The 15,418-nt window shown below is 35.0% G+C and overlaps 1 long non-coding RNA gene and 1 pseudogene across 1 annotated transcript; both read right to left on the reverse strand.

Moving 5' to 3' along the window:
* Positions 1-2,695: 2,695 nt before the first annotated feature.
* LOC132603302 (uncharacterized) lies at positions 2,696-6,021 on the reverse strand. The gene is made up of 2 exons (XR_009568099.1): positions 5,296-6,021; positions 2,696-3,040 (listed from the first exon to the last, which is right to left on the reverse strand). It is a non-coding gene; the product is annotated as an uncharacterized LOC132603302 (long non-coding RNA).
* Positions 6,022-9,687: 3,666 nt separating this feature from the next.
* LOC132603303 (ADP-ribosylation factor-like protein 2) lies at positions 9,688-15,145 on the reverse strand (annotated as a pseudogene).
* Positions 15,146-15,418: the final 273 nt, after the last annotated feature.

Consider the following 15,418-nt stretch of genomic DNA (forward strand, 5'->3'; position numbering starts at 1 on the left):
TTTCGGCATCTGTCAAGAGCTCGAATAATATCAGCCAATATGATGGGTGCCAGGTCAAAATATCTCGTCCCTTGATCTTTGGTTATCACGTGGAAGATTGCATGGGCCGGGTATATCACCTTGGTGTCTATGGCCAACGACTCATCCTGTGAAAAAACCATAATGCGCAACAAGGCTATGGCAAAGGCTAAAGGTCTAGCGGCTTTCCACTCTTCTCAGCTCCTGACTTTCCTTTGATATAGGGTGTATCGGGGACGTCTCCGAACCTGCAACATAGATCCCTGAAGGTTACAGTTAGCCCTTGTGTCCAGAATGCTTTGGTCAGAGAAAGAAATCTCATAATCTGGCTTACGGTGGGCTTGTGTGGGAACAAAAGATTATGGTCCCGCTTGTGTCGCCTTCTCAGACAGGTTCTATTACTGTCTATGGCGTCCCTAATCTCCTCTAAGATAGGAGTCATTTCGATATCATCCCAAAATCGCGCCAGTACTTCTATCAGCTCTGGGCGACCTTTCATTGTCATAATAGAGGGCAAGTGTCCTAAAGTGCAGTTGATCGTCCTCTAGTGAGAATCCCCCAACCATTCATACCAGACCCTCACCAATTCTGGAGCCTCAGTGACGATGTCAAAACGGATTCTTCGTTCCATCTACAAAACAAAACACTGTTAAAATTCCTCCCGTCCCCAAAGGATCAATGTTTCATCACATAGGCACGAACATGTTTCCACATAACATATAAATGAGATGCAATGTTTTTTCGGGTCATAAACCATCCGAACACGGGGTAGTCACTCTAAATAGGCCTTAGTAGGTCTGAGATACTCAAGGCCCATCTAGGTATAAATGCTCTAGTTCATGTGGCTAGCCAGAGTGCCATCACTCAAAGTTAGGCCACCAGAGGATACATCTGTTGCCGTGAGGATCATGGCGTGGTTGACAACGAGGTCACCACGAAGTTAGCCACCAAAGGGTGCAAGCGCGGAGGCGCTTTCCAAGTGAACACCGGGAGGTGAAGTGCAGAGGCACGCTTGGGAAAAACTTGGGGGAGCAGTGCACGGGCACGACTCCATTTTCATCCTAGTTTTTCTAAAGTGATTTTTCACAAATGACCGAGAACCCAAGCGGACAACTGAGGCTGAACCGTTAGGGTTGTTGGATGACCGCGTACCAACCCCGCCTCATAACGGTTCCAAAAGAAAATTTGATTTTATAGTGAAGGAACGACCGCGTGCTCCGCGAAGTCGCCTTTGGAACAAAGTGTAAAATAAATTCCAGGAGTGACGGAGTTTATGATGCATGCAATGATAGTTAATAATTGCGAGAAAGTAAACACATAAGCAGTTTATAACAAATATACTCATATTATACTGAAATCCTTATGGTTAAAACTTTTAAGTCCCCATCGGAGTCGCCATCTGTTACGGTTCGCTTTTTACGCAGAGTTAGGGCATAAAAGACGAGTTAAAACTCATTCGGACTTTGTTTTGAAAAAAAATCGCCACCTAATTTTTAGGAATTAGGAAAACCAGTTTTGAAGGGTTTATTCAAATACTGTGAAAAAACCTTCGTAATCCAAGGTTCTATGTAAGGGTTCTGATGATCCCCTAGGGAAGGTGTTAGGCACCCCAATATTAAGAATCCATACCATACGGTTGACCTTCGAATTCCAGTGTATATTGCTTAAACTGCTTATTTTGTGCTTATTTTCCTGCGAAAGAATGGTCATAAATAGTTTTTTACATATTGTTTTTGGAAGAAATTGAATATATCACCTTCATTTATAGGGTATCGTAGTTTTGAATTTATTATATTCGAGCATAAGTAGTTTCCTTTTAAACATAAGGAACAAAGTATAAGTTTGTAAAATAAGAGCAGCCCGATGCACTAAGCTCCCGTTACGCGCGAAATCCGAAAAAGAGCCGGACCACAAGGGTAGTACGCAGCCTTACCTTGCATTTCTGCAAAAAACTATTTCCATGGCTCGAACCCGTGACCTCCTAATTAAATAGCAACAACTTTACTAGTTACGCCAAAGCACCCCTTCAAGTTTGTAAAATAAGTTGAAAAGAAATATTATTTTTATAAGTTATTTATCTTATACTCATACACCGAAGCTCGGTTTGATATTGGTACGTTCAGTCTTATCCGAAACTTTATATTACGAATCAGTTCTTATATAAAAAGGCATTTTCATATGTCAAGCGGGCATATCTCACCTGTGAATGTTCTTATTATTTTTTTCGGGCCTGTCCTAGGGCCAAACAGATGCAACAGCTGAAAATCCCTTCTTGTTTTTAATATCAGGTAAAGAAACTGTAACTTGCTAAAAAATCCTGCTACTTTTTAGGTGTAGAAACTGATCCATATTCTACCTACATTTATTGATATAAATCGTGTAAGTTTAAAGGCTGGTTGCTTTTAAGCAAAGTTGGAAAAAGACAATTTGTAGCAAGAATTTTTGAGTTTGATAACTTAAGTCTTTGAAGTATTTATTGTTTCAAAAAATGCAACATTTGAGCTTAGCAAAATCAGCGTTGGTTTATTACTTTAAAGAAAGAAAAAAACAGTTTGAAGAGTCTTATTTTTTATACCAAGTCATAAAATGTTTGCATTCATCTCTGTGGTTTTGAAAATCGCGTACGGGGACCTAAAGTCTACTAAACAGCATAAAACCATTGTCCTAAGACGTCTAGTTCCAATCACAAGTTTCCACTACATATATGAGTTTGGAATACAAGTTCCCAATACAAATGCAACAATAAATACAATTAATTTGAAGGAGCTACGTTAGACTAGGGGCGTACCGAGCCCCTAGTTGACCATTTTCACCCATGGCTGAGCCTTCTGCGCGCCTTGGTAGCCATCTGCTCCAATCGACTCGATAAAAACAATGTCTCATTGAAAGGCCCAACAAAGGCTCATTTGGGACCCAAGTGGTCATGTGAAGAGAGGTGGACAAGGAAAAAAGGGTGTGGGAATAACTGAACTTCTGCGCTATTGCTCTTATTAGCCCAAAAATCTCTCAACTCAAAACCAATCTATTTCACAAGTCAAATGAGCCAAACGCAGTACATCACAAGAGCCCAAAAGAGTAAGAGCCAAAGTAAGAGGAAACACAAAGTAGTGACAAAAACAGACTTCAATTCATATTATTTAATCAGTCTAGTTACAAAGAGAGACTGTCCTCACTCATTATGATCATATAGCCCAGTTCCAAAAAAAAAAAAAAAGGCTTATGAAAGAAGGCTGGGCACATAGATAATATGACTTTCATGATCATTAAAATACTACCTAGCTTAGGGGTACAGGGGAAAGGGACACACATGCAATAGGCTTCTCTGATTGGTAAGAAAAATACAAATAGATAATAGTAAGAACTCTAAGTTAATCTAGATCACCTAAAGGTATTAATTAGCAGAACCATAAAAGTGTTGATCACTGTCAAAAGAATGCAGGTATACTAGTGCTAAATAAATCTTCAAGCAAAGGTCTGAATAGTACTGCTTTAGACAAAAGGCACTCACACAATCAATTCCTCATTTCAGAAAATCAAGTAAAAGTTTCTAAGTCATATAGCATAAATGGTTTAGTACAGATGAATGAAGGTGCAGAAAAATGAGGTTTAAATCATGTGCAGCCTGTGAATGTGCACAGTTTTAAAAGATAATGATATGTGCAAGAGTGTACTATTGTTATCATGGTCTAAAGAGAATGCAAGGCAAGCCAAGTAGTAATACTTCAAGTAAAACATCAAGTTAGTTCCAAAATTTTCCAAGGAAAAGGATCAACAGTTCCTGAAAACCTTGATTAAAAAGAAAACAGCCTAATCCTCTATGTGTTTGGAAAAGAATGACGTGTGACCATAGTGCTAGGTAAGTATGGATTCTACAGAAGAACACTCAAGAAGATTTTGAATGAGACAAGCAGTCAAGTAAAGAAAGCAAGTGCCCAGTTTTCTTTGAAAATGCAAATACATAGAACCAACAAACCTTCCAGAAATTGATGTTAAGCGAATTGGAAATAATACAGCCTAAAACAAATAGGCAAGCTCATCAAATGTGCAGACAAATGAACAAGTTTCATGAAACCAAGCAGTGAAAAAATAGTACTTTATCTATTTCAAAATCCCATCTCCCTTCAGTTTTAGACCAAGTTACACTTAGGTGGAGTAAAAACCAAGTAGAAGATATCCGTTCCTACAAATAGCACACTACAATTACTTGAAGAAAACAAAAACCAGTTTTGAACCAAATCTTTTATTCTTGAAATGAAACTTTGGGGAAATCACCTTTTGAGACAGCAAACAACGAATAACTTAGAATTGAGAGATGCTAAATGATTTGTAGCACATCTACCTCAGTCTAGATGATAAAATGGTTAAATAAGGAAATCTCAAAACATTTAATAGGCACAGACAATTTCAAAAAAAGAAGAAAAAACCAAAGAAAAAAGAAACAGGCAGGTCTAACCTTAAAAAAAGAAATAAGTATTAAACAGTTTTTGAAGAGAAGAAATGGGCAAAAATAAACCACTACTATATCAGCCCAAGATTAATCAAAACTAACCCAAACAGGTCACATAAGTCAACTTATACCAAAAATGAACCAAGAACTCATTGTCTCAAAAAAAAAAACAAGCAATCAGATAAGTTGAACTTTAGCCGATATGAACTCAAATTAACACAGAACTAATTTAGAAGTATGACCTGTTAGGTGAAGAGGCTATATCACTAAATATGATATTATTAGTTACTAAAATGGAGCAAAAGGGAAGAAAACTTCGCAAGAACCTTAAGTTAAGACAATATCGAGTCACAGAATCAAGAAACTCAATCAACACAAGCAAACAAAGCTAGTTTAACACCACAGACATTATCACATTATAATCTGCCTTACATCAACACAGAATTCTAACAATCTAAGTGAGAGACACCTATTTAAGCCAACCCACTTTACTTATCAAAATCCATCCATTTTAAGACAATTAAAGACAAATGTGAGGAGAACATGATAATATAGGTAACATCAAACACTTATGCATACTTAAATCCAACTGAAATGAACCATAGAATGCTAAGTAGTAATCAAAACCTAGAACTACCAAATCAACTCTTAACTTTTCATAATCAACTACGAGTAAGCAAGACACTATACACAAAACCTAACTAATCAAGACAAACATCTATTTAACTAACAGGAATCACACAAAAACACATAATAGCTGAAATAAGCCATAAATAATAAATAGTGGAAAATTAAAAAAAAAAAAAGGGAATAACAAGTATGAGACTTACCTTTTGTGGGTGCAGCCTTGATCAAGAATTAACTTGTAAGCACTTCCACTCCGAACTCAGCCAAAACAAACCAGAAACAAAAAATTTCACTTAAGAGCAGATTTTTGAAGCTCTAAAAATATACCAAAATTTTAACTAATGCTTTTAACTCGAAATTTCAAGTATAAAGCTTTGTTTTCCAGGTTTAATCACTTTAAACCTTTCAAAACTAATTGAAAACCTTCTTCAGCTTTTTTTTCGAAACCTTTTCCAACTTATCTCTTTCTGAAACCTGTTTTTTAACTTACTATGGGGTTCTATTTATAGAAACCCCCCAACAAACAATCTTCCCTTTCCAACCGGTGTGGGACAAAAGATCAATCCCCAATATTAACACGGTGAAGGGCCAGATTTCAACAAGAAAATAATCAATGGCTAGAAATCAATGCAAACAACTGTAAAATGAAAGTTTTAAAGGCAAGTCACAAGGATTGTACCTTAAGGGTCTGTTTGGACGAGGTTTCAAGCAAAAACTGCGAGAAAAGGACGAAGATTTTAATGCTTCGTCCTCTTCTCCCCACCCCGACAACGTCACAGTGCTAGCGTCAACAGTAAATGGCGATTTGACCCATCGAATAAAGGGGGAAGGGATAAAGGGGCAAGGGGAGTAGGGGGCACCCTAGCCCTTAGAAAATAACAAATGAGCCCTTCAGGTTTGTGTGTATATTGATGGAGTATATATAGTTTCATGGGCCGGGTCAGCCCCTTTGTGGGCCGGACTTGGTCCATGTATTTTTTTTTAATTTTGAAAGAGTTTTTGTATATTATATGGATATATACATGTATATCACGTGTATATACACCTGTAGGAGCAAAATGGGTATTTTACTAATATAGGAGATAACATTTAAAGTAATTAGATGTAGTAAAAGATAATTAAAACAAGGTCAAATAAAGGCGTAATTAAATTAACAAGCGATTTAAAAATTCATTTTGCAGAAATAGCCCTCAATTGACGGAGGGTTGCAACTATGGCCAATATTTGTAATTAATTGCAGAAATATCCTTGCAATTACCTATTTGCAAATGTAGCCTTATTTTGGTATTTAATTTAACCAATTAAGACTAATTTGCATTGACGTCCTTAATTAATCTGTCCATGGCTTGGACATTACAATTAAGGCCATTCAGAATTTGCAAAATTGGTTGGTTAATTATGAGGTGATCATTTATGCAAAAATAACAACAATTAGGCTAAAAAAACATAATTTTAAACAATTTTGCCAAAATTGGTCCAAACATGCATATATCGTAATAATTCAAACCTTGAGGGGTAAAAGTAGTAAATTCTTTTAATTACTCAAATTCCTTGGATATAAAAATAAATAAATTGCCTTTTATCTAATTTTCTTGATTTTGCTGAATTAAATGAACAATTGTTTGAAATTGTTCTGCTGCTGGTGAATTATAGAAAATATTGTAAAATGCTGATAAATTTTGAATAATTAATCAAGCCTTGAAGGTTCCCCTATTAATTTATAGAAGTAAAATATTAACCTGAATAATTGTTTAAAATTATTCAGAATTTTTGTGAGTGTGCAAAATTATCTTATTTATTATCCAAGGACCCTGAGTAAATAAAGTAAATTACGGGAGGTCAAAAATCAGGTGTCAACATTGTATTGTGAACCGATACAAATGATATATCGTCGACGATATATTTTTATACAATATAGTGCAATATTATAAAAGGTTGTGAGGATATGAATTCTACGTCAATAAAGCATACTACGTAGACATTATTACCAAGTAAAATGGCGCATTTTGGTAAGCTTCAAGCTTATTGGACTTGCAGTTCAGACATTAGAAAATGTCACACATTTAAATATTTATGGATATTGTCACTTGACAAAATTTATATGATGAATTTTAAATGCTTGAAGCATATACGGGTTCTAAAAATCTATTCATAATTCTTATATGGATTAAATCAGGCAAGGTGAATGAGATTTAATCACCTTAAATGATTATTCATTGACTAAGGATACAAATGACTCTATATATCCTTACGTTTTTATGAAAATCAAATTCTATTATATTGTTGTGCAAGTTGAAGAATTGTATATTATTGAGAACTCTTGAAGAGTTTCCAAAAGCAATAGGGTATCTGCTGAAAGAAGTTGAGATGAGAAACTTCCAGAATTCTTTGGTCCTAAAGTGTCATATCTTTATGCAATTGATGCATTTATCTATTTTGTTATGACTATGAGGGATTACAGTCATACGATGTTTTTCTACATGACAGTCAAATCATATAAAGATAACATCTGTTTATAAAGCAAGTTAGGAATGCATTTGGAGTTATTTCAACAATATTATATGCCGATGCAACTCTATCCAAAGACTGAAGATGCAACATTATACGTAGCCCAACTAAAGAGAGGATTCATATAAGGACAAAATATATTTCACCAAAGTTGTTCTTCACATACAATCTCCAAAAGAATGGTGATATCAACGTGCAACAGATTTGTTCAAGTGACAATATGGTTGATTTGTTCACCAAGTGAAGATGACACACAAGATTGAGATGCGAAAATTCAAGTTTTGAATTGATGTTCTCATCAGGAGGAGTTAATACGCGTTGTACTATTTTTACCTTAACCAAGGCTTTGTCCCAGTTGGGTTTTCCTAGTAAAGTTTTTAATGAGGCAGCCAAAATGCGTATTACTAGAAATGTGTACTCTTTTCCCTTCACTAGAAAATTTCCCACTGAATTTTTTCTATTAAGGTTTTAATGAGGCACAGTATCTATCAAATAAACATCCAAGGGAGAGTGTTATAGATAAATATCTTTTGTAATGGACGTCTATCATATCTTAGATAAATATCATTATGTCTATCTATAAGAGAGAAATTAAGCTTTTAACTTTGGGATTAAGTCAGTTTTCCCCTATAAATAGAGGAGCTCTCCTTCATTGTAAATACTTTCTTTCTCTGCAATACGCTTCTTTTACTTTATTGTTTTACTAGTGTCGATTGGCCCGTGCTAAGCCCGGGCCCAAATTCAAGATATAAAAGTATTGTTAATATTTTTTTTAGTATTTATTAAGTTTTAATGTCACGCATAATATTTCATGTGACAAAAGTTTATGTTAGTTAATTGTGGTGATTCAAGCTTACTTTTAGACGAAATTAAGGGAAAAAACTATATTCATTAATTGAACCTCAAGAATCAATTTAGTTCTTCATATATAGTTTATGCTTAAAAGTATTAATTCTAATTTAAAATTTTTTTATTGTAATTTTTGTATTTTTAATATCTAAATTTTAATTTAAAATATTAAGTTGACCTAATCCAATTTAGCTTTAAAATTTAAACAAAATTAACTCTGGGACGATGAAAAGTGCCACATAGATCAAACGGTAGCAAGAGTAATTAGTAAGATCTAACAAATGCACCAGTTGAAAACGATAATGTGGCTCCATAATTGCCTAAATTACTTTACTGCTATATATAAGGGAGAATGAGAATATTTTGTAGTCCTCACATGAATTTTGATCCTATAGTGTTGTTACACTTGGCTTTTCTTTATCTTTTTCTTGCCTGTTTTCATTTTTTACTGAAGTCCATTTCTATGTGGGCCTATATAATTGGTGTATATATTGAATTGTAGCAATATTTTGTGAATCTTTCTTTATACTGAGAAATGATGTAAAGGGTAATCTAATAATCGTTTCGATTCATATTATCTTGTGTTTTAAGTTTGGGCACCCCCTTAAGAAATCACCTATTGCTAGAAAGTAAGAAGTGTTTCACTAAATTACCTTGATTAAATAGTACTAACTTAATGTTGTTTTTTGGTTATGTAAAATTCACTTATCTAAATAATAATAAATTTGGTAAAAAAAAAATATTAATACCTCCTCAATTTTATAAAGAAATATTTATTTGAACTAAATATGAGAGCTAAAAATACAATATAATATAAATAGAAGGAAATAAAAGGCAAGAAAAGATTCACAAAATATTACTACAATTATATATATATACCAATTATATAGGCCCACATACAAATGGACTAAGAGCCTGTTTGGATGGGCTTATGCCTATAAGCTGCAAACAGCTTATAAGCTAAAAAAAATAAGTTGGGATAGTCTAACTTATTTTTTTTTTTGGCTTATAAGCTGTTTTCAGCTTATAAGATGCTTTAGATAAGCTAAATCAAATTGACCCAATTATTTTTTTGAGCTTATTTTAAGCACAAAATGACTTTAAGCTGGCCAACCAAACACTCAAAAAAATTGAAAACAGCTTATAAGCAACTTATAAGCCAATCCAAACGGGCTCTAAAGAAAAAAAATGAGCCAAAAAATGAAAATAGGCCAGAAAAAAGACAAAGCAAAGCCAAGTGTAACAACACTATAGGATCAAAATCCAAGTGTAACAACACTATAGGATCAAAATTCATGTGAGGACTACAAAAAATTCTCATTCTCCCTTATATACAGTAGTAATAACATAAACTCATTTTATTTCAAGTCAACATATGACTAGTACTACTATTTCCTTCTAGAAATCTCCTTTAGAATGTTAATATTTCCTTCTAGAAATCTCCTTTAGAATGTTAATTCCTTGTGCCAAATTGCATCTGGTAATCTGACTGCAAACTGAACCAAAGGTTATAATTTAAATGAGGCCAAAACCAAGAACCAAATATGACTAATATACAGACTTCGAACAGTTTTCCTAGCTCAAAAATGCCTTGCCATCAAAGGCATTATGCATCTATAAGCAGAAAAGAAGCCTTTTTTTTCCTGGTTTAGTCATCTGGTTTCTGAAATCAGCTGGCCCAACTAATTCGGTTTCGCACTGCGTAAGCCCACCAAGACCGGAAGGTTCTCCACTCCAGAAAAAAGAAGCTTGTGCAACCAGATCTGATATGACGGGCACAGGGAGTGGATAACATAGACGCTGGCATGTTGGGAATGGTCATTGAGCAGTGCACAAATGAGCATTTACCAGTAAAATGCTCCTTACATGATTTTTTATCTTTATATCCACAAAATGTACTCCAGATGGTATATCCAAAAGTTTTTAAAATGGTCATCTTGCAGGAATCAAAATCTTAACGTGAACTTTACTTAATCAAGCATATAGATTCGTGACGCAATGTCTTGTACCAGCCAATCAAATCCCTCAAGTAGCCCGTCTCCGGTATATGCACTACATCCCACGATTCTCCAGTGCCTGCTATTGTCCATAGCCTCCAGATTCAGCACCTGGATCAGAAGAAAAAAATTATGTGCCCTCTGTGAAGGTCAACTTTATGAATAATTGGCCATATAAAAAAAGTAGAAAGAATGAGGCAGGGATCTATGTGGAAAAAGGTTACTAGTCAACTGAAGTAATTTGAAAACTACTGCATAATACTTTCTCAACCACCACTAGAAAGAAGGTTCTCTCCTGATCTCTCAATATTTCAGTTTTCGTTTATGGATATTCAGATTCCTGAACGTGTAGAAATCATATTACCGATGCAAACCTACTTGGCTACAAGATGATTAGAACAGTTCGTGCTTAACCCTCGACGTAATTTTTAAGGATATCATAGATTGCATCTTTACACATTCCAAGTGTAAGAACACTTCAATGTGCATTCAACAGAGTCTTAAAGTATACTGAGAAGCATTTCCTTACTTTGGCTATCTCATCTGGAGAAAGAGCTCCTTGTATGTCCTGCTTATTTGCAAAAATCAATAATGATGCTCCTGATAGCCTCTGCCAAGGAGAAGAGAATAGTGAAGGACACAGAACATATTACACTAAAAAGGACACAGAATATATTAAACTAAGTAAAAATTACTGCCAGTGGTAAATTTCAACTTTGCAGGTTCCTTCTTTGTCGATCTATTTCAAGCCTCACCAGAAATGAACTGTTACCTTTATGAAGATTATCAGAGAGAATATTTTCTGCAATAATCAAGTTGCAGAGTACTCCTGGTATCACTTACTGAGGTGCTTGAAGTGATGAATAACTTGTTAGGAACAAAAGAGAACGGAAACAATGTGGTAAACTAACTAAAATGACAATATTAATAGATCCATTTTATAACTTCAATTACAATCCTAATTTGGCCTTTGTGCCTGTGAATTAAAGAAAGGAGGTCAATTTAAAAGAGATGTTATTAATCAAAGGTCCTCCTATGCACATGTGAGTTTTTTCTTGAATTAGCAGACCAACACCTTGGCTACTAATAATGGAATAAGACCTTACTAATGTAGATATGTTACTCTTTCTACAGTGGGTGCAGTGAAGAACTGTCGCCTCACCAGCTCGTTTGACTTATGGCATTATCGACTTGCGTGCTCTTGCTTCTTCAAGTATTAGGGGATGGAATTGTTTTTCTTATAAAGGTGGGGACTCACATTGCCTGAATGTCAGGCATCGCGTCACCCTCACCCTTATCCTGAAGAATTAAAAAACTCCATCCACTAATACACGAAGAAGCAGAGCATCTGTCCCTCTAAAACAAGATGCTACATTTAATACATAGCTCATGATGTAAAATAACTTCAGGAATCAAAATATCTCATTAGGTTAAAAAACTAATGGACAAGTGCAAATTCAATGGCTGTGCCTATAAACATCGGAGGAACCAAAATCATAAATCTGTAGGTCTTAAAAATTGAAAATGTAACTATATAGAAGCAAGAAAAGTTCAAACAAGTTGTACCCTTTACTTGGCACAACTTACGAAGGACTGCCACTCCTAGATGGACTAGTACAACAGTGGTTCATAGAAGAGAGAGGGAAAATTGGATTAAGTAAACCACCCTGAAAATCCATATGTTTTTGGAGTTTTCCGCTTCAGGGAGTAGATGAGGTTCAGCAATAGAAAAGGGATCCAATATGATATATACCTCCTCCTTCAGAAGATTATGTAGCTCGTATCTGCAGTCATCTAGCCTTCTCAGATCAGAACTATCCACAACCCACACCAAGCCATCAGTTTGCTCAAAGTAGTTTCTCCAATAAGACCGTATTGTTTTCTGCCCCCCCGACATCCCATATATTGAGGGTATACCTGCAGAATGTCATGTTAACTTGAAATCAATTATTTTGAAATTTCAGAAAAACAATCTCATTTCCAACAAGGATCAGGTAGAAGGAATTTAAGCTACTAAAATGATCTAAACACACCAGATAGTAATTTCAAAGACATACATGTTGACATAACTCTGTTTAGTTCACCAAAGTTCATCCAACCTATTTCTCTGGACTCTAGACTTCACAAATGAAACCCCAGAAATTTTATGTCTGGCAGCATAAAGCCGATAACTCTACCTGCTATACAAAACATAGTCAAGACCAACCTTGAATAAAAAAGGAGGGTGTGGTAGGCTAACAATGATTACACATAGCTGATCCCAACTGATTTGGGATTAAAATATAGTTTGATTAATTTATAGCATAAACCAAGGCCCTCGAAAATAATTCAAAAGGTAAAAGCTTAGAGTCTGCTTAAATGGACCAATTCTAATTTTATGGAATAAAATAATCCAAAATATCCACCTAACCACATAAACACTGCCTGACAAAGTACATCTTGGACATGTAGGTTACAATTAACTGTGTAACAACAATAAATAAGAACTAACACATTATTGGAACAGGACAACAACATGCAAATCTGAGAAACAAAACAGAGAAGGAACAGAGAAACCATACTTCTGATACGTGACTGTTTTGATGTTGAAGCCAAGGGTTGGACTGATGACACTTGTGTCTTCGCCATTGATTTTTAGGACTATTGTTGTCTTACCAGAGTTATCAAGACCCCTATTTAATAAACAGAATTAAACAAATAATGATTAAATACACTATGCATATAAAATTCCCTCATGCTATACGTTAGAGTGTTAGCTTGTAGACTTACACCATAAGGATGCGCATTTCCTTTTCTTTTCGCTTGATCTTTCGGATAATGCTGAGAAGTCCCATCGTGATCGCTCCTAGTTTTCTGCGCAAAGTTCGACATTCATTAATAGAAGTTGACATGTAGCATGAAATAATACCAAGTAATCTGTCACGGTGTGATGTCCAACATTGTATTTTGGCTTATGATGTCCAACATTATATTTTGGCACAGTGTGAGCCGAGGGTCTATCGGAAATAGCCTTCCTACCTCCCAAGGTAGGGGTAAGGTCTGCGTACACTCTACCCTCCCCAGACCCCACCATGTGGGAATATACTGGGTATGTTGTTTTTGTTGTAATATATAACGGAAGTAAACAACTTGTGACAGTAAAGTCTCTCCTCTTTTCTTTTCTTTTCTTCTTCTGTCTTTCATAAATATTAAATGAGATAGATTTGTTTTCCTGCTCAGAACCAATCCAAATGTACAATACTTCAAACCAGTGACCCAAAAGATCAACAAAGGTGATCCTCCAATCAGCCATTGCAATTACTGTTATTCGGTTCTATTGGCGAAAAATAACAAACATCTTTCCTCTCCTCCCCCATGTAAAAGGAAGTTGCGAACAACTGTACTTGGTGACAGTAGAAAAGTAAAAGATCTTCCGGTCCTTACAATGTTTTTGAGAATTAATCCAAAAGCAACCCCCAATTTTGCTGGATCAATGAGATGTAGACACAGAAGCGCCTAAATGTTTCTATAATAACACCTAAAAAACCAAAAGAAGTTGCATTTGATAGAATATTAATTTCCAAAGCTTTAAGAAACCAAACAAATAACCAGTATACATAGATCTGACCTTTCAAAATAAAAAATCCTCCACAAAAAGGAAATCCATATCCAAAAATTTAACATAATAAATCTAAAGAAAATATTGATGAGCATAAAACAACAACTACTCCTCAATCCCAAACAAGTTGGGTCGAATTGTAAACGCGTCCCACAAAATGAAAAAGATAAAGAAATAGTGGAAACTGCCACTTACATATATCCGTCTAATGACAAGAAAGGAGAGCCCAAAAAACCCAGAAAATTACAAAAGAATTTTTTGTTTAATTAACAATTTTATATCCATCAAAATGTAAAAAAAAAATGTAGAACACGAAAAATCCAGATAAATGACCAAACAGCTGATGGAAACCCAGATAAATGGGGGCAAAAAGCTAACGTAGTCCTTTTTTTTTTTTTTTTTTTGATAAGGTAAAGTATTATTAAAACAGTACCAAGGTACAGAAGGATACAAGAATCAAAACAAGACCCGACCAGACAATCTACTACTCTTTTCTATCTAACAACTCCAAAAAATCCATGTACTGATCTAGATTAACTAACATATTGCTATTACACCAGAAGTACAAAATCTGTAAAGCTAAAGGAACAATCCTTATTTAACTGTTGTATCGAACTTAATGCTATAAAAAAATATTATGACGGTAGTGTGCGCGCCAACTTGGGTGCACCTCAACTATTTTACTGGTATTCACTATCTCCCACCAGCACAGGTCTACCCATCAAACTTAGCCAAATGGAAAGAAATCACCCGATATTTTTTTGCTTCCACTGAAATTTGAATCTAAGCCCTCTTCGTACTCCTCCCACTTCTTTGACCACTAAACCACATCTTAGGTGAAACAAAAATATCGAATTTAATACTATAAAATGGACAGATGAATATATGAAGAAAAAATAATAATGGAAAACTCAGATAAATGGTTAAAAAGAAAGAAAAGGCTGATGGAATTTTGCTCATTGATCTATCAATCTAAGCAACAAAATGAAGAGCATAAAAAGAGGCAGATAGATGGGAAAAATAAACTACCACAGTTCACCTTGTTACTTCATAACTGTCGAAATTAATGGATAACAATTCGCTAAAAAACTCAGGGAAATTATTGATAAGCTGAAATATATATACAGCAAAACAAACCTTTAAAGGTTTCAATTAAACAGAGTTTGAACACATAAACAACAACAACATACCCAATATATTTCCACCTACAAATGGAGTGGGGAGGGTAGAGTATAAGCCGGCGTTGCCCTGAAAGGGTAGAGCGTAACTTTTATTCATAAAGCCAGCATAAAGGGAATGATGGTAGATGCAGACATTACAAGTCGTGTAATTAGCCTTTTTTTTTTTTTTTTTTGTGTTACATAAGGTTTCATA

This window comes from Lycium barbarum, chromosome 7 (genome assembly GCF_019175385.1).
Source record: "Lycium barbarum isolate Lr01 chromosome 7, ASM1917538v2, whole genome shotgun sequence".
NCBI lineage: Eukaryota > Viridiplantae > Streptophyta > Magnoliopsida > Solanales > Solanaceae > Lycium > Lycium barbarum.